The sequence below is a fragment of the Bos indicus x Bos taurus genome, chromosome 22 (genome assembly GCF_003369695.1).
Source record: "Bos indicus x Bos taurus breed Angus x Brahman F1 hybrid chromosome 22, Bos_hybrid_MaternalHap_v2.0, whole genome shotgun sequence".
In the NCBI taxonomy this organism is placed as follows: Eukaryota; Metazoa; Chordata; class Mammalia; order Artiodactyla; family Bovidae; genus Bos; species Bos indicus x Bos taurus.
This window is the reverse complement of record NC_040097.1, coordinates 5,504,975-5,522,520: the sequence shown is the minus strand read 5'-3', so window position 1 is coordinate 5,522,520 and position 17,546 is coordinate 5,504,975. Positions and strand designations below refer to the sequence as shown.

Genomic DNA, 17,546 nt, shown 5'->3' with positions numbered 1-17,546 from the left:
AGGGTTTGGAGTAAGGGGATGATGAGGAAGCTGAGTGCGAAAAGAGGGTATTGATGAAAGCTGGGCGCGTACAGATCGCTGCTGCGGGCAGTGGAGCCTTGGCCCTCCTGGGGACCCCCCGAGGCACTGGGGACCATGCCTGAGGGTGGTCTCAGGAAGCCGGTTGAGCATCACCGCTGCAGGATTGGTCAACTCTCCTGCACGTCCATCCTGCCCTGTGGTGGTAGGGGGCTTGGTGGGGGGTGGAAGGGGGTGAGGGAAGTGGGGGTAGAAGGGGTGGGGAGAGAATGTCCCCAGGAGGAGAGCCCCTTTGGAAATGCACAGTTATCTCAGAGGAGACCAAGGGGTCTGCTGAATTCGTGACAGGTGATGAGACAGCTCAGGTGGGTTGAGTCCCCAGCATCTGAGACTTGCCGCTGGAGATGTCCCCAAACAGATAGTGGTGACTAGGTAGCAGCCATCAAGGGGCCCCGGACCCACAGGTGTTCGTGCTTGTTTAGGGCCCTCGCGGGTCCATGGCCGGGTTAGACCCAGCGCGCACGCTCTCCTCCCACCCCTGGGCTGACTGCAGAGCCCACGTGACTTCAGCGCTCGGTTCCCTTCCCGCACAATAGCCATCGGGTCTTTCTACACCTCTGCCCTCCCTCCTGCTCTGTCGGGAGCATCACTTGTCAACAGTTCCAAGAAATGGGGCCCTTTAAGCAAAGAGGAGGCGGGTAGCCTGGGAGGAGATAGGTCCGTCCGAAAACAGTATGGAGCTTCAAAAGCAGGAGAGCCGAGTGGGGTGAGGAGTGTATCCACATGAGCGACACTAAGTGAGCTCCCTGGAGTCAGAGGAAGGGTTCGTGCAGAGAGCAGGGTGAGCCGATGAGCGAAGGTCACGGAGCTGGTGCCGGATCCCTGTCCCCGCTGCATCCTCTTAGCCACAGACCAGGGCGGGGTCATTGAATGGGCCTGTATTTCTGTTTCTTTCCATCTGCAGTGGGATGTCATGCCTAGCCCAGCACCATCTGATATTGTAGAAATATACTTGAACCTCAAATGTGATGGCAAACATCTAGTGCTACACGCTAAGTTGCTTCAGTCATGTCTGACTCTGTGTGACCCTCTGAATTGAAGCCCGCCAGGCTCCTCTGTCTATGGGATTCTCCAGGAAAGAATACTGGAGTGGGTCTCCACGCCCTCCTCCAGGGGATCTTCCCGACCCAGGGATCGAACCTGTGTCTCTTAAGTCTCCTGCGTTGGCACACGGGTTGCTTACCACTAGCGCCACCTGGGAAGCCTCTCTGGTAGCCACGTTTTAAAAAGGAAAAAGAAATGCATGCCATTCATTTCAATAACACATTTTATCTGACTCAATATACTCCCAATCTGATCATTTCAGCATGGAATCAACATAAAGAAATTTGAATGAGCCGTTTTTACATGGTGGCCAGGGAGCAAGGATTAATTTTTCAAACTCCAGCGTATCCTCTTCAACTTACAGCGGATCTCAACTCAGACCTACCCTAGTCAAGGTCTCCCCAGGCACATGTGACTGATGGCCACATATGCAGTGGCAGAAGCCCAGGCCACCTGCCCGGAGAGTCCCGAGGAGAAGGCCAGCCCCCCACCCGGCTCTGCTGAACAGGGAGGAGCTCAGCCCCACCCGCCTCTGCTGTCAGCTCTTCACTGTAGCATCCAAGCCTCATAATCAGATCAATACAATCAAACTGTGGTGTGATCGTTATAAAGGCAAGACCTTATTTGAGCCTCACACCCACCCTGTGAGATCAGTTTTGATATAATTACCCCTGAAATAGTTGAGGCACTAAAGTCTTAGCGGCAACCCACTCCAGTACTCTTGCCTAGAAAATTCCATGGATGGAGGAGCCTGGTGGGCTACAGTCCATGGGGTCATGAAGAGTCAGACACGACTGAACGACTTCACGACTTTACGACGAAAGCCTTAGCAGCTTGCCTGTTCCCGCTTAGTGGTGACTCCAGATCTTGTGCTTATTCGTGAAACATACCGCCAGCCCTAGGGGATACTCACAGTCATTCACCTCAGGGCCTTTGCATACGCTCTTCCCTCTGCCTTCAGTGCCCACATTTCCCTGCCTAGGTAACTCTTGCTTTTCCTTCAAGTCACGGTTTGGACTATGCCTCCTCCAGGAAGCCTTCTCTGCTTACACCCTTCCTGTCTTGGGCAGAGTGAGCCACTTCCCCAGCATCCGTGGCTCTCCCGTTCACCACCATAGCATTTGTCATGTTGCATGGTAACTGCCCGTTCACCTATCTGTTCCCCTCCTGGGCACAGGACTGTCTATCTAGCCCATCACAATCCCCCCTGCCTGGCACGGAGCCAGGCCCATGGCACAGACCCAGGCATAATTGTTAGGTGCTGCTGTGGATCCAAGACAGTGCCTGGCTGAAGACCTGCCACCTTTATTTGTTCTGTTTCTGATGTTCCCCAGATAAGGAACCCAACACGCAGTCATTGTGGTCAGTAAGTGTCACAGTCACAATTGGCAGTCAGCCCCCTGGTTCCTGGCAAGTAGAACCCTCATTTTATTTGAGTAACTAACCCTCAAGGAAGGTGACCCTGTTCTTAATTCAGCCACTCCTGGGAAATCTACCCCCATTGTTGGTGATTCACTCGGTAGTGAGACATTAGGGCTTGAGACGTTAGGAAAGTTGGTGGGGCTCGGGTCCATGTGTTTCTAGGAAAGATTCCTTGATCTTAGGAAAGAAAGTCAGAGAGCAGGATGCTGTCATGCCTGGGTGTGACCTCCGGGCCTGGGCCATTGTCTCATAACCAGGAAGTGATCTGAGCACACTTCTTACAGACACTGGGCGCAGCAGAGCCAAAAGGTGGCAAAGGAGTCCTTGATGACATCCTCGAAGAGCGGAGCTCACCCACCTCGGAGCTGTCCTGACTCAGGACTTCTTGTTAGAGCGAGAAGATACTTCCTTATCATTTCAGCCAAGTGAGTTGGGGTTTTCTGTTCCTTTTAGCCTGAGTCAACCTAACAGTTACACTGCGTGTTGGAGGGACAGTGCAGTCTGAGAGCAGGTGGACAGCGGAGCAGGGATGTGGGCTCCAGCTCCGGCACTGACGGTCCACGAGCTCTTTGTGCAAAGCTCGGGTGCCGCTTCTCCACAAAGCCTTCTCTCTCCCTCCTCTGGGTTCTTCTGTCCGTGTGTCTCCATGGTCCCTGCGTGCGTCTTCTCTCCCTGTGGCTTGTGGACGCTCGTCATTTCTGTAGCCCTGTGTTGTACCTTGCACACAGTAGGTGCTTGAAAAAGCACTGGACTTGAAGTGGGAAGCTGCTGCTGCTGCTGCTGAGTCGCTTCAGTCGTGTCCGACCCTGCGCGACCCCATGGTCAGCAGCCCACCAGGCTCCCCCGCCTCTGGGATTCTCCATGCTCGACCCCATAGTCAGCAGCCCACCAGGCTCCCCCGTCCCTGGGATTCTCCAGGCAAGAACACTGGAGTGCGTTGCCATTGCCTTCTCCGTGGAAAGATGAGTAGATTAATATTGATACTGCTACTTCCCAGCTCATAAGAGAGAGGAGGTCTCCCCTAAAGCTGTCCGTCGGGCTGAGGAATCATCTCCTGGCTCTGAGGCTCAGCTTCTTTGTCTGTAAAATGGGAAGGCTGGGCTAGATCTCCAGCTCAAAGAGGCTCCATAACTTGATAGCATTGTATACTGAGGGCCTGCCATGTGCTGGGCTGTGCAACCCAGGGACTTAGACACATTTGTATCCGTAGGGACTCCCAAGGTCTAGGCGGGGAAGTACTTACTTGATAGATAGGGTTATATACTGAAGGCCCCTCCCCAGCCCAGGTGGTGCTAGTGGTGAAAGACCCACCTGCCAGTGCAGAGACCCAGGAGATGTGGGTTCGATCCCTGGGTGAGGGAGGCTCCCTGGAGGAGGGCATGGCAACCCACTCCAGTGTTCTCACCTGGAGAATCCCTTGGACAGAGGAGCCTGGCGGGCTGCAGTCCAGAGGGTTGCAAAGAGTCGGACACAACTGAGCAATTAAGTGCAGCACAGACCAGGCAGGTGGGCAGGGGAGATGGTGGAGGGCAGGGGAAGGGTGGAATTCCACGTGGGAGAAGAGCCTGCCAGAGGAGGCAGGGTACAGGGTACTTTGCTGGGGTGGGGGTGGGGTTTTCCAAGAGTGGGGGACAGGGGTGGGAATGTCTCCAGAGGCTTGTAAGGACCTAATGTCTGATTCGGGCTTCCAAAAAACAGGTTTAAAAAAAAAAATCAATGCAACCTCAGGCTCTGTTGGTTAAGGGTCATCTGTAAATTGAAGATGTTACCAGCCCATCGCTGTCCCCGAGAAAGGGAACCGAACACCTGGGGAAGAAAGCTCTCTTACCTAGGCTTTGTCCTGAGTCCGCTGAGCTGCCCACAGGGAGCTTGTCCTGGAAAACTCAAAGCAGAAACTTTTCCCCTTCAGGTAGTCACGTGGTGGTTGTAAATGGGGGCCCCTGCGCTCAGCCTCCAGGGCTGCTGTTAACATTTCGTGAAGTCAAAGGAAATCATTTACCTGCTGCCCAGGCCTCCTCTGTTTCTGCTGGATTTGCCTCGACACGGTGGCTCGGCTCTGTGCCCTCACACCGTGAGAGTGTGATGGAACACACCAAGTGTGCCTTTGAGTCATTGAAAGCTGGGAAAGTGGAGTCTCTCTTAATCCCTGGACTTTGGTGGTGGATGGAATTATTTCATGCAGGAAAGATTTTTAAAAGAGCCTTTGTTTGGGAACCAATTAACCAGATCATTTCTAAGCTTTTAGCAGCCCGACCCTTGGCGGTTTTGGCCACTCAGGGCTCCCTGCCCCCCTATCCAGGGCGGGGCCACTCTTGCAGCCAGCTCCACTCCTGTTCTGCCTCTTCCTTGATTAGAGGGAACGGGAGGGTGGGGAGATGGTCTCTCGAGGACCTATTGCATGCCAGAAATCATTTAATCATTTCATAACACCGTGAGGAGGGTGGAGTCATGACTCCCATTGGACAGGTGCATTCACTGAGACTCAGTGAGATGTACCCATTCATCCATTTACACGAGTATGAATTAAGGACCTACCACAGGATGAACCCTGAGCCTGGAGCTGGAGATACAACGGAGAATACAGTGAAAGTGTTCCCCACGCTCATGGAGCTCACTGTCTAGGAGGGGAGGGGGCCCTGATGACATCACCCTGCAGGTAAGTGTTGTTAGAAGAGTTTAGTCTAGGCTGGGGAAGGCTTCCCGGAGGAGGCGGTGTTTGAACTGAGGTGGGAAGCATGAGTAGGTATTGCCCAGGCAGAGGGAGGGGCCAGGTGATCTGAGTGGAGGAAACAGCACTTCAAAGCCCCTGAAGCAAGAAGGAGCTTAGAGTTTTCCAAGGTTTCAGAGGTACGTGTGGAGGGGGCCCAGAGAAAGAGAACACGCTGTGTGCCAGACGGTCATGCACGTGATCTCGTCTGCTCCCCCAAGCCACCCATCCCGTTTATACGTGGGAAAACTAAGCGTCACAGAGGGCAGGTCACACCGCTGGTCAGAGGTGGAGCCGGGCAGCCCCAATCCACAGCCCAGGCCTCCCCAATCTCCAGCTCGGGCCTGGACCCACGAAGCTGCCAGCGCCCCACCCAGCACCTCGACCCCCCCTCTTTTCCAGGTGCGAGATTTCCCGCAGGGAGAACCCAGCCAGGCTCTGCTCAGCTGCAGGTTTTAGCTTCTGGTCTGTCTCAGTAGCATCCTTGCTTGAATCAGAGAGAGAAAACTTGGGGTCTGGTCATTGTATTCCGTTAAGTCTCATTAAGATGCAAATTTGCACAGTTCACGAGAAGGCAATTTGGAGGCATTTTTGCCGGTGACATAGGACTCTTATCAGTCTCTCTCCACTCTGTTGGTAGGTCTGAGTGTAGGGGAAGTGTACGCACTGGAACCCACCAAGCTGCATTTGGCTGGGCTCCGAGGGGAAGTGCTTCCTGTGCAGCGAGATAACCCACGGTGTGCAGAAACTGCTCTGGTCTCATGACCCCTGATGTAGGGATCACCCAGTTCTGGGCTCCTGCAACCTTCCTCCCCTCTGAGCCCCAGGACCCCCACCTGCTAGCTCTGCCCTGGCCTCCTGATGTGGGCCAGGCAGGTTTGAGGCAGTTCTCTGGAACCAGACCACCTGGGTTCAAATCTCGCTCTTCCACTCATTGGCTGTGTGTCTTTGGGCAAGTTTTAACTTCTCTGGGCCTCAGTTTCCTCCTCTGTGAAGTGAAACGCTGATAGCATCAGCTTATAAGGCTGCTGTGAAGATGAAATGAGATCATGTGTGGAAAGCGCGTGGTAAGCGCCCAGCCCGAATGGGCACTTCCTTTGGTTCTGCTAGTTCCCCAGATTCCGTGTGGGTAGTTCTAACCCCAGACCCTAGGTTCAAAGATCTCTTATTGTTGCTGTCGTGGAGTTAGACTTTGTCCAGGTCCTGGATGCCCTGACCTGTGGTCCACCTGTCTGTGAGGCACAGGTACACCCAGTACCTGCTTCTTTGCATGGGTAGCCACCTGTTGGTTGGCTGTTTTCCCATTTTGGATGTCAAACTTGGCCTTACAGCCTGGACTTCCTTCTGTCACCTGACCCCCCTTCCACTATCACTTAGTCTATGGCCCCGCCACCTGTGGCCAGATGCAATTATTTATAAATAAATGATTCAACTGACATCATCATTATTATAGCTAATAATTGTGGCGAGCTCTTTACCTTTAATTATGTTATCGCATTCTCACAACAGTTTACTTATACAAAAACTGAGGCTCAGAGAAGTGGAGTGACTTGCCCAAGGACACACAGCTGGTACAGGGAAGAACTGGAGCTCCAACCATGTCTTTCTGACTCCTGACCTTCTTTGTAAGCCCTCTAGTCAAGCTGCTGTGCGGTTCCCAAGTGCCCACTGTGTGCCAAGCCGTGTACCCAGCGCCTGGGATGGAGAGACAACCATCTTTATCCTCAGGGAGCACACACAGGGACAGATAGGGGACAGACAGTGACAGAGCAGGAGCAAGTGTGGTGGTGGAGGGAACTCAGGGGAGGGGTGTGAAAGAGACTGTGGAGAAGACCTTTGTCAAGGGCAGAGTCAAGGGAAGCAGGGACCTCAGAGGAGTGAACACTTGCCTTGAGAGTTGAAGGAAGCGTGGAAGTCTCTGCAGTCTTGCAGCGGAAAGCAAGGAAGGAGGGGCAGGTGCAGTGGCTCGCAGATGTGAAGTGTGGGGACCAGGGATGGATGATGGGCAGGGAGCACCGTGGGAGGGGAGGCAGGAAGCACAGGTAGAGGTCAGGTCATTCTCATTCACTCGCTCAGTCTTGTCTGGCTCTTCCCTGTCCTTCACTATCTCCTGGCGTGTGCTCAGATTCACGTCCATTGAGTTGGTGATGCCATCCAACCATCTCATCCTCTGTCATCCCCTTCTCCTCCTGCCTTCAATCTTTCCCAGCATCAGGGTCTTTTCCAATGAGTCAGGTCTTCGCATCAGGTGGCCAAAGTATTGGAGCTTCAGCTTCAGTGTCGGTTCTTGCAATGAATACTGAGGGTTGAATTTCCTTTACAATTGACTGGATTGATCTCTTTGCTGTCCAAGGGACTCTCAAGAGTCTTCTCCAGCACCACAATTCAAAAGCATCAATTCTTTGGCCCTCAGCTTTCTTTATGGTCCCACCCTCATATCCATACATGACTACCGAAAAAACCATAGCTTTGATCAGATGGACCTTTGTTGGCGAAGTGATGTCTCTGCTTTTTAATACATCATCTATATTTGTCATAGCTTTTCTTCCAAGGAGGCCAGATCATACTGAGCATCAAAGGCCAGGCCAAGTCAGAACTAACTAGAGGTTTGGAGTCATGGGTTCAAGAATCAGACAGACCTGGCCTGGAGTCTGAGCTTCACTTACCTGCTGTGTGACCTTGGACAAGACTCTTGACCTCTCTGAGCCTTAGTTTCTTCATCTGTAAAATAAAGGAGGAATAATCCAAAGGCCTCTCTCCTAGAGTAGTTTTCAGAAGAGGCACAAAAATGGAAGAGAGTCTCTAAGAGTGAACCCTGGATCAGCACTGACTGCTTGCCCTTGCTGGGCAGGAGTGGGAAGAGGGGTGAGTCAGGAGCCACTGCAGGAGAGCTGGGTGCTGTGAAGGAAAGCCAAGCAGGCTTAGAGTTAGAAATAACGAGAGAGGGGGCGGGGAGGGGAATTATTTACACCAGGGGTCACCAACCCCTGGAGCCACGGATTGGCATTTATCTGTATTTACAGCCGCTCCCCATTGCCTGCATTACTATCAGCTCTGCCTCCTGTTAGATTAGTGGTGGCATTAGACTCTCATAGGGGTGTGAACCCTACCCTTAAAGTCAAGGCTAAAGAGCCTGAGATAGCCACAAAATAAACATAAAGCATGCAATAAATGGAATGAGCTTGAATCAGCCCGAAACCATCCTCCCCACCACCACCACCCAAGTCTGTGGAAAAATTGTCTTCCACAAAACCGATCCTTGGTGTCCAAAAGGCTGGAGACCGAAGATTTAAAGCAGACAAAAAAGGCTTCCCAGGTGATGCTAGCGGTAAAGAACCCGCCTGCCAATGCAGTACATTCAGGCTTGATCCCTGGGTGGGGAAGATCCCCTGGAGGAGGGCATGGCAATCCACTCCAGTATTCTTGCCTCTAGAATCCCATGGACAAAGGCGCCTGGTGGGCTGCAGTCTATGAGGTCGCAAACAGTCGGACACAACTGAAGCCACTTAGCATGCAGGACAAGGAAGGTGGCATCTGAGCAGAGATTGGAAGGAGGTGGCATGTGCCATGAGACGATTTTAATTAGCAACGCTGGGCCCAAAGGAGGCAGGTCACAGGGCCCTCAGACCAGCGTTTTGAGTCCTGTGGAAGGGGTGTAGCCAGGCGCTGTGTCTGGGCTCCTACTCCAGGGAATGTGAACAGTGCACGCTGAGCTCTTTTAATATTTCCAACTGTTAGGGGAGTACCTATTGCCAACATGTAAATGTGACAAATTGAGAAATGAAACAGGATTTCATCATCACAGCTAGGCCTTTTGTTATCCTTTGTGATCACAGCAAGGTCCAGCAGCCTCTCCAGTCCTGGCTGCACCCGAGGCAGCTGCAAAGCCCAGGACTCGGGCTTTCCTGGGCAGGACCAGAGAGCAAGCCCAGGGCAGCTCATGCCAGGGTGGTGCATGCAGAGGATTTAGGTGAACATGGGCACGAACTGTGATTTCAGGATTCTCTTCTGTCCTGATTTGTCCAGGAGGGTTCACGGCCCTGCCCGGAGCCCAAGTGAGCTGTTCATGGTCTGGGAAGGATTGGGGGACACTATGTCCTATAGGCTTAGATGCAGAAAGATTGGGTTTTCGGCACTACGTCTGTTGTTCAGGGTGGTGATTCTTAGACCACCAACGGCAGAATTATCTGGGATTCCTTATTTAAAACGCAGCTTCCAGCCCTGTCCCTGACCTGCTACATACAGGCCCCTGGAATCTGCCTTCAACAAGCTCTCCAGTGGTTCGCATGCACTGCAAAGTAAAGTTAGGGGACAGTGGGTGAGTAGGGGGACTTCCCAGGAGGGGCTAGTGGTAAGGAACCCACCTGCCAAAGAGATGTGGGTTCGATCCCTAAGTTGGGAAGATCCCCTGGAGGACGGCAAGGTCACCCACTCCAGTATTCTTGCCTGGAGAATCCCATGGACAGAGGAGCCTGGTGGGCTACAGTCTATGGGGTTGCCAGGAGTCGGACATGACTGAAGGGACTTTGCACGCACCCACACACAGTTGAGTGGGGGCACTGATCAGAAGAACATTTGCAGTCTGGATTGTCCTTGAGAGTCGCTTGGACAGCAGGGAGATCCAACTAGCCCATCCTAAAGAAAGTCAACCCCAAATACCCATTCGAAGCACTGATGCTGAAACTGAAGCTCCAATATCCTCATGCTGTGAGGGAGTGTGTGTGAGAAGGCTCTGCCATCCTTCAAATGAGAAGAAAAAAAGAAAAACCCCGATATATGTATTCTGGAGGTAAATGTGTCACTTTCCAATGGATTCTTTCCAGCCTGGACACAATTGTCATTTCTCTCTGGTGAGTCATTGCAGAAGTTGGCTTTTTTCTCACTCCCTTTTATGAGAAAAGGACACATTTTCAGGGACAGGCTGAAACCTCCCCCGGGACAGGACTTGGAAATTTACTTTTTACCGAGGTCAGCCAGTGGATTTACTGGGGCCCTGACAGAGCCCAGTCCTGGGCTGTGGGGGAGCCAGGTAGACTCCTGGCAACAGAGGGGACCGTCATGCTCCTCTTAATCAACACCCATCCTTGTTAGCTCAGATCTGCCCTTTCTGGGACTGCTTTCAGACTGTCTGGCTGCCATCCTGCTAGTTTTAATGAGAAAACATTTCCAAGTACCTTTTGACATTCATTCATGCATCCCTGCACCAAAGAATTGATGCTTTTGAATTGCGGTGTTGGAGAAGACGCTTGAGAGTCCCTTAAACAGCAAGGAGATAAAGCCAGTCCATCCTCAAGGAAATCCACCCTGAATATTCATCAGAAGGGCTGATGCTGAAGCTGAAGCCGACTCATTGGAAAAGACCGTGATGCTGGGGAAGATTGAGGGCAGGAAGAGAAGGGGACGACAGAGGTCGAGATGGTTGGGTGGCATCATCAACTCAATGGGCTTGAGTTTGAAGAAACTCTGGGAGATAGTGAAGGACAGGGAAGCCTGGCGTGCTGCAATCCATGGGGTTGCAAAGTCAGATACGGCTTAGTGACTGAATGACATTCATCCATCTGTTGTGTATCATACTCATCAGAGCATGTGTTCCTGGAACCATTCTCCAGTGGCTTCCCATCTGGCTTGCAGTCAGAGCCAGAGTCCCTCCTGCATCAGCAAGGCCATTGGCGATCTAATCCTGGTCAGCTCTCTAACCTCCTCTGCCTCTCATTCAGCGCCAGCTGTACTAACCTCCCTGCTCTACTAACCTCCATAGTACCCTCTCATGATTATTGAACACGTCAAGGGTGTATCCACCCCAGGACCTTTGCACAGGCTGCTTCTTCCTCCTGTAATGCTCTTTCCCCCAGATCTCTGTGAGACTCCTTCCCTCACTTCCTTTAGGTCTCTGCTCGGAAGTCACCACACTACGCTGACCATCCTGAATAAAATAGCCTTCACCCCAGCTGTCACTAACCCCCTGTTTCCCTCCGAGCATGTATAGTGTTTGCCATGTTGTGAGTGTGGGCTTAGATGTTGATGTAGAGATAACTTGCTCAGTCGTGTCTGACCCTCTGCAACCCCTTGGACTGTAGGCTCCTCTGTCCATGGGATTTCCCAGGCTAGAATACTGGAGTGGGTTGCAGTTTCCTTCCCCAGGGGATCTTCCTGACCCAGAGATTGAAGCTGCATGTCCTGCATTGGCAGGTGGACTCTTTACAACTGTTCCACCTGGGAAGTCTTTATATAGTATTTATTTACTTCCTTTGTTTTTTTTTTTTTTTTGAATCTCTCCCCACGAGAATGATGGCTCCCTGTAGATAGGAGCTGTGACTTGGTTACTGCTGTTTTCCTAACATCTAATACATGTTAAGTGCATTGTAGACCCTTAATAAGTAATGATTGGTTGATTGAATGAATGAATGCCTGCCTCTATTCCTTACTAGCTGTGTGACCTGAAGCGCCTTAGCATTCTGAGCCTCAGTGACCAGGCCCGTGAAATGAACATTGTCATGGGGGTTTACGTGTTAAAGGAGACAGTGCATGTTAGTGCCTTGCGTGGTTACTAGCACACTCAACGTCCTCAGTAAATTTTCGCCTACCTTAGACTCTTCTTACTTAGACCATCAAAGTAAGACAGAAGGTGCTAACGAAAATGAAAGAGGTTTGCAAAGGGCCATCGTGTTGAGAGGTGGCAGTGGCCCCACCCAGGTGGCTGGAATCAGGAAAGGCTTCTCACGGGGTTGGCATTTGAGCCAGAACTCTGGGCTAGACAGGTTCTGAGCAGGTCGGTACAGAGTTTATGGAACGATGGTGCAAAAGATGGAGCGATGAGAGTGAAGAAGCAGAGGGAGGAAGTTCAGGGACTAGTTAGGCATGCTTCCTAAACTCTGGGGACTGCGAAACACAGGGTGGGTGGGGAGAAGTAGAATGAGGATGTGGAAGCATTTTTTTCTCCCTGCAAGAAGAGAAACCAGTTACTGCAACAATCGAACTAAGATTAAATCTGATTTCCGGTCCCCTTTTGGGGGCAGAGGGCTTTGCGGTCAGTAAAGCAATCCCTTGGCATTGCCTTTTGGCTCCTCACAACCCTTCTACAGGGATGCCGGATGTATTAGGTGTTTTTATTTCTACTGGGTGTTACCTGTAAATAACCTTGAATGGGTTCTCACACCCCTAAGACACCTATTAGTTATGGTGAGGTTTCTGGGTACACGGCTACCATGCTGTGTTGTAGATTGGGAAGAAATTAAAAACACAGTTGTAAGGGGAAGCCAAGAAGGAAGACGTGAGGGGGAAAGACTAAATTGTTAACTTCAGAGAGCAGGAGGACTAGCATCTGCCGTTCATTCACCAAACACTGAGCACTTACTATGCACAATGCAGCGTCTTCAGGCCCCGGCCCAGCGGCCAGGACTTTGGCCACTTTGTGCAGTTTCGTTTTCTTTGTTGTGTTTAGTCGCTAAATCGTGACCCCATGGACTGTAGCCCACCAGGTTCCTCTGTCCATGGGATTTCCCAGGCAAGACTACTGGAGTGGATTGCCATTTTCTCCTCCAGAGGATCTTCCCAACTCAGGCATTGAACCTGTATCTCTTGCATCTCCTACACTGCAGGCAACACAAGTTCTTTACCACTGAGCCAACTCTACTCGACTGAAAGGAAAAAGGTTTCCATAACTTAAGGGAAGTCGGAGATTTCATCTCAAATGTCAATTCCAGTTGATTTTTTTACGGCTGCCCAGAGAAGATCTCTGAGACCATAGAGTGAACTTGGCAGAAAGGAATCTGGTGATTGATTAGTAACGTCTGCATGGGGTTAAGGAGGAGAATCAGAGGTCAAATGCCACAGCTTTGCCACTGCAGGAATGAGCTGTGTGTATACCTATTATTCACTGACCTGAGGGTTTGAAACAGAAGAAAATAATTTCTTGAGCCTGCACAGTGAGTGCGATGTGGCTGGTAACTCACGTGGAGAGCTGTAGGTATTCAGGGCTGCAAAGGAGACAGGAATTGGTGCCCCAGGATGGTAACTCAGAGAAGTGCACGCATGCTAAGTTACTTCAGTCGTGCCCGACTCTTTGCCACCCTATGGACCACAGCCCACCAGGCTCCTCTGTCCATGGGATTCTCCAGGCCATAGTACTGAAGTGGGTTGCCATGCCCTCCTCCGGGGGTATCTTCCCCATCCAGTGATCGAACCCACGTCTTACGTCTCCCACATTGGCAGACAGGTTCTTTACCACCAGCACCACCAGGGAAACCCAGCTCAGAGAGGGAGGTCCCCTTAAAGAGCTCACACCTCCAGAGTTTTTCAGTTGTCTCATCTACCCCTCAAAAGGCTTAATGAATCTTCACCAAGCAGCCAACTTGGTTCTCATAGAGACAATCTTTCTGCGCTCATATTTCACCTTCTTGTGTTGAATGTAATTTGCTAGTTGATATACAGTGAATACAATCAGAACACACAGTTTGGAAACAGAGCTAACTCTTAGTTCGTACAACACAATGGCTAGGAACAGAAGGGGTGAAACTAGAGATGCTGGATCACTGTCTTACAAGAAGGACGGGAGGATTTTGGTTAATCCAGTGAATTAGTTATGCTAATTAAGAGAGCATCTCCTGTAAACAAATAGTTATCTTAAAAAATAAAAAAGGACTCAGTCTTCATATGCTGTTCTGTAGCCTTTTTTTGCTAACTCAAGCGAAGAGTAGAGGCAGCTTTTTATGTCATCAAATACTGTCACCACAACTTTATGCCTGGGATTCAGTGGCAGGGACCTACCACGAAATTGATCCCTTTTCGGCGGACCTTTACGTCATCTCCAGTTTGGGACTATAACAGGGAACATTGCCTTGCTCTTCCTCACTGGGTAGAGGGGAGCTCTGAATGGTGAGGAGTGGAAATGGACAGTAAAAGGGAACAGAGGATGAGAGCCTAAAATGGTGCAGCCACTGTGAAAATCAGCACGGGTTCAAAAAATTAAACCTAGAATCAACACAGGACCAGAAACTCCACTTCTGGGTATTTATCTGGAAGAACTGAAATCAGTATCTTGAAGAAGTGCTTGTACATCTGTGTTCATAGCAGTGTTATTCATGATAGTGAAGGGTGAAAACAACCCAGTGTTCAGTGGCCAGTGAGTGGATAAGCAAAGTGTGGTCTATACATACCGTGGGATACCACTAGAAAGAAAGGAAATGCTGGCACCTGCTACAACATGAATGAAACTTGAGGACATTTGTTTTCTTCAGTCACTAAGTCGTGTCCAGGTCTTCACTCTTTGCGATCCCGTGGACTGCAGCACACCAGGCTCCCCTGCCTTCACTGTCTCCTGGAGTTTGCTCAGACTCATGTCCATTGAGTCAGTGATGCCATCCAACCATCTCATCCTCCTCCACCCCCTTCTGCTTCAGTCTTCCCAGCATCAGGGTCTCTTCCCATGAGTTGACTCTTTGCATCAGGTGGGCAAGTATTGGAGCTTCAGCTTCAGCGTCAGTCCTTCCCATGAGTGATGGGACTGGATGCCATGATCTTAGCTTTTTTAATGTTGAGTTTCAAGCCAGCTTTTTCATTCTCTAGCATCCTCATCAAGAGGTTCTTTAGTTTCTCTTCAGTTTCTTCCATTAGAGTGGTATCATCTGCATATCTGAGGTTGTTGGTATTTCTCCTGGCAATATGAAATAAGCCCGTCACAAAAGAACAAATACTGTATGATTCCACTTATCTGAAGTCCCTAGAACAGATTCCTAGAGACAGAAAGTAAAAGAGTGGGTGCCAGGGGCTTGAGGGAAAGGAAGTAGCAAGTTGTTGTTTAATGAGGACAGAGTTTCAGTTTTGCAAGATGAGAAGAGTTCTGGTAATTGGTTGTGGAACAGTATGAATATATTTAACACTACTGAACTTCACACTTAAAAATGGTTAAGATGATAACTTCTATGTTATGTGTATTGTATCACAATTAAAAAAATTTTAAGGAGACATGTGAGCAGATGTAAGCAGAAAATATCCACAGCTGCTAAGATTATCCAGAATTACGGCAAGCAGATATTATGTACGCCCTAAAGAACCACCTGGCTCCCCTCGTAGCTCAGTGGTTAAAGAGTCTGCCTGCAATGCAGGAGACCCAGGTTTGATTCCTGGGTCGAGAAGATCCCCTGGAGAAGGAAAAGGCAACCCACTCCAGTATTCTTATCTGGGCAACCCCATGGACAGAGGATCCTGGCAGGCTACAGTCTTTGGGGGTCGAAAGAGTCAGGCATGACCGAGTGACTAAGCACACACAAAGCACCATCTGAGTCTGGTCGAGTCTCCAGAACCAGCTTCCAGTTTGCAGAGGGACAAGAGAGGAGACATTAAACTGGACCCTGGGTGTGCACTTGGCAACGTTGACTGGGAGATGCCGCAAACTCCCAGGTGCTTCTGATTAACACGTGCAAGGAAATACAAAGGATGGACGAGGAACCCATAGATTAAAACAGCTCCAAGAGACTGGTCGACTTTTCAGATGGGCCAGAATATTCTGTCCAGGGATGCACATTTGGGTAATAAAACAATTAAAAAAAAAAAAGATATAGGAAGTGATTCCTTAAAAGTCAGGAAAGTCGTTACTGTGGGGGCCGTGAGTGGGCTGAGATGTGTGCACAGGGTTTCCAGGCCTGGGGGCCGAGTGCTCTTTCTTTTCTGAGTGATGTTTGCCTTATGATAATCTATTAATTCATATACTAGATTTGTGTGTTTCTGTGTTTTTGTTTTATTTTTCAAGAAAAAAAAAAAAGGAAAACCACTTGTTAGAAGAAAGAGAGAAGGTGTTGGATAAGAGGTATTGGAGAAGATGTTGGAAAGAGAGAGAGAGGAGTCACACCAATCTGGATAAAACCCAGGTTCTGCCTCCCATCAGCTCCGTAACTGTTGGGGAGTGACTTAACCTCACAGCCCCTCATCTGGAAGAGAAATGATCATATTACTAAGCTCCTAGCATTGTGGCTTTTTAGTAAGACACACACAGTCCGCAGGACCGTGCCTGGCCCCAGTGAGTGTTATGAAAGTGAGTTGTTGCTGCTTCTGGAAATAAGAAGCCCGAGGGCCATCCTCCCCTCCACTCCCACTTGCTCTGTCACCCTGGTGAATCTGAATGTCTCTTACTTTCCCTGATAATCCTCAGCCCTGGGCGAGAGTGCTAACACAGGCCGTGGGCTGCCTGCCAGGACCCATAGTACTCAGGGCTGAGCCTGCCGAAGCTTGCATTTCCTCCAACAAAGCCTCGGTCTCTGCAGGAAGTGCAGGCAAGTGGATGTGTGGAATTGTGAATACTTCCCAGTCACCGGCAGGTGAAAATGAGCCCCAGACAGAGGACCGAGACAGTAAATTGCTTTCTGTTGTCTTCTGCAGGAAAAAGCATGCTGCTTTTTACTCCGGAGGCTTGGGCTGTCTCCTGTCAGCCTTGTTTACCCTCTGCCGCCTTTATGAGGCTGGGTGAACCTGAAGAATAGCCAAAGGTCGGGTGATGACAGCAACCTTGGGTGAGGGTTACAGGCTTATCGAAGCCACTTGAAAAAAAAAATTTTTTTTTTGTTTAGCTGTGCCACGCCTTAGTTGCAGCGTGTTTTACTTGCAGCCTGCGGGATCTTTAGTTGTGGTATATGGGATCTAGTTCCCTGACAAGGGGTTGAACCTGGGCCCCCTGCATCGGGAGTGTGGAGTCTTAGCCTCTTGACCACCAGGGAAGTCCTTATAGCCACTTTTGACAGAATCTCCACTCCCCAGGAAGTGTGGAAAGGACTCCAATCCTTAATCCCTTAACTTCGCTGACGGGGGAAATCCAGACACATGGCAATGTCTGGAATCACCACTCCCCCGTCGTATCTGGATGCAGGAATGTGAGTTTACAAGAAACTTTATTTTTGTCTAGCAGTTCAGTCAGTGCACTGGCATCTACTAGCCACTTTCACTCACCCTGCCCTGGGTTCCCAGAAAGATTCCGTCTAAACATTCCCTTCAATTGGCAAATCCTTTCATGTTAGGGAACCATACCCCACCCCTGCTCCATCCTGAATGATGTAAGGAGCTGCCGGGTTTCTTATTTACTTATCTATTTATTTATTATTGTGATAAAATATGCATAACAAAATTTACTGTTTTCGCCATTTTTCAAGTGGCAGTTCAGTGGCATTAGGTACGTTCACACTGTTGTACAATGGTCACCACCATCCGTCTCCAGAAATGTTTTCCTCTTGCAGAACTGAAACTCTGTCCCCGTTAAACTCTGACTCCGCATTCCCCCTACCTCCAGCCCCTGGCAACCACCATTCTA

General features: G+C 50.2%; 1 protein-coding gene across 6 annotated transcripts in view; it reads left to right on the top strand.

The window, feature by feature from the left end:
* HRH1 (histamine receptor H1) overlaps nt 1-17,546 on the top strand; it is a 149,845-nt gene that overhangs the window by 99,826 nt on the left and 32,473 nt on the right. For 3 of the 6 annotated variants that reach the window (XM_027522615.1, XM_027522614.1, XM_027522613.1), the window contains exon 2: nt 2,829-2,969. The exons of 2 other annotated variants lie outside the window; for them this stretch is intronic. The gene's annotated coding sequence lies outside the window, so the exon portion shown is untranslated. Of the gene's footprint in view, nt 1-2,828; nt 2,970-5,031; nt 5,201-17,546 lie in introns of those variants that run through there. One more of the 6 variants, XM_027522618.1, reaches the window with a different exon arrangement.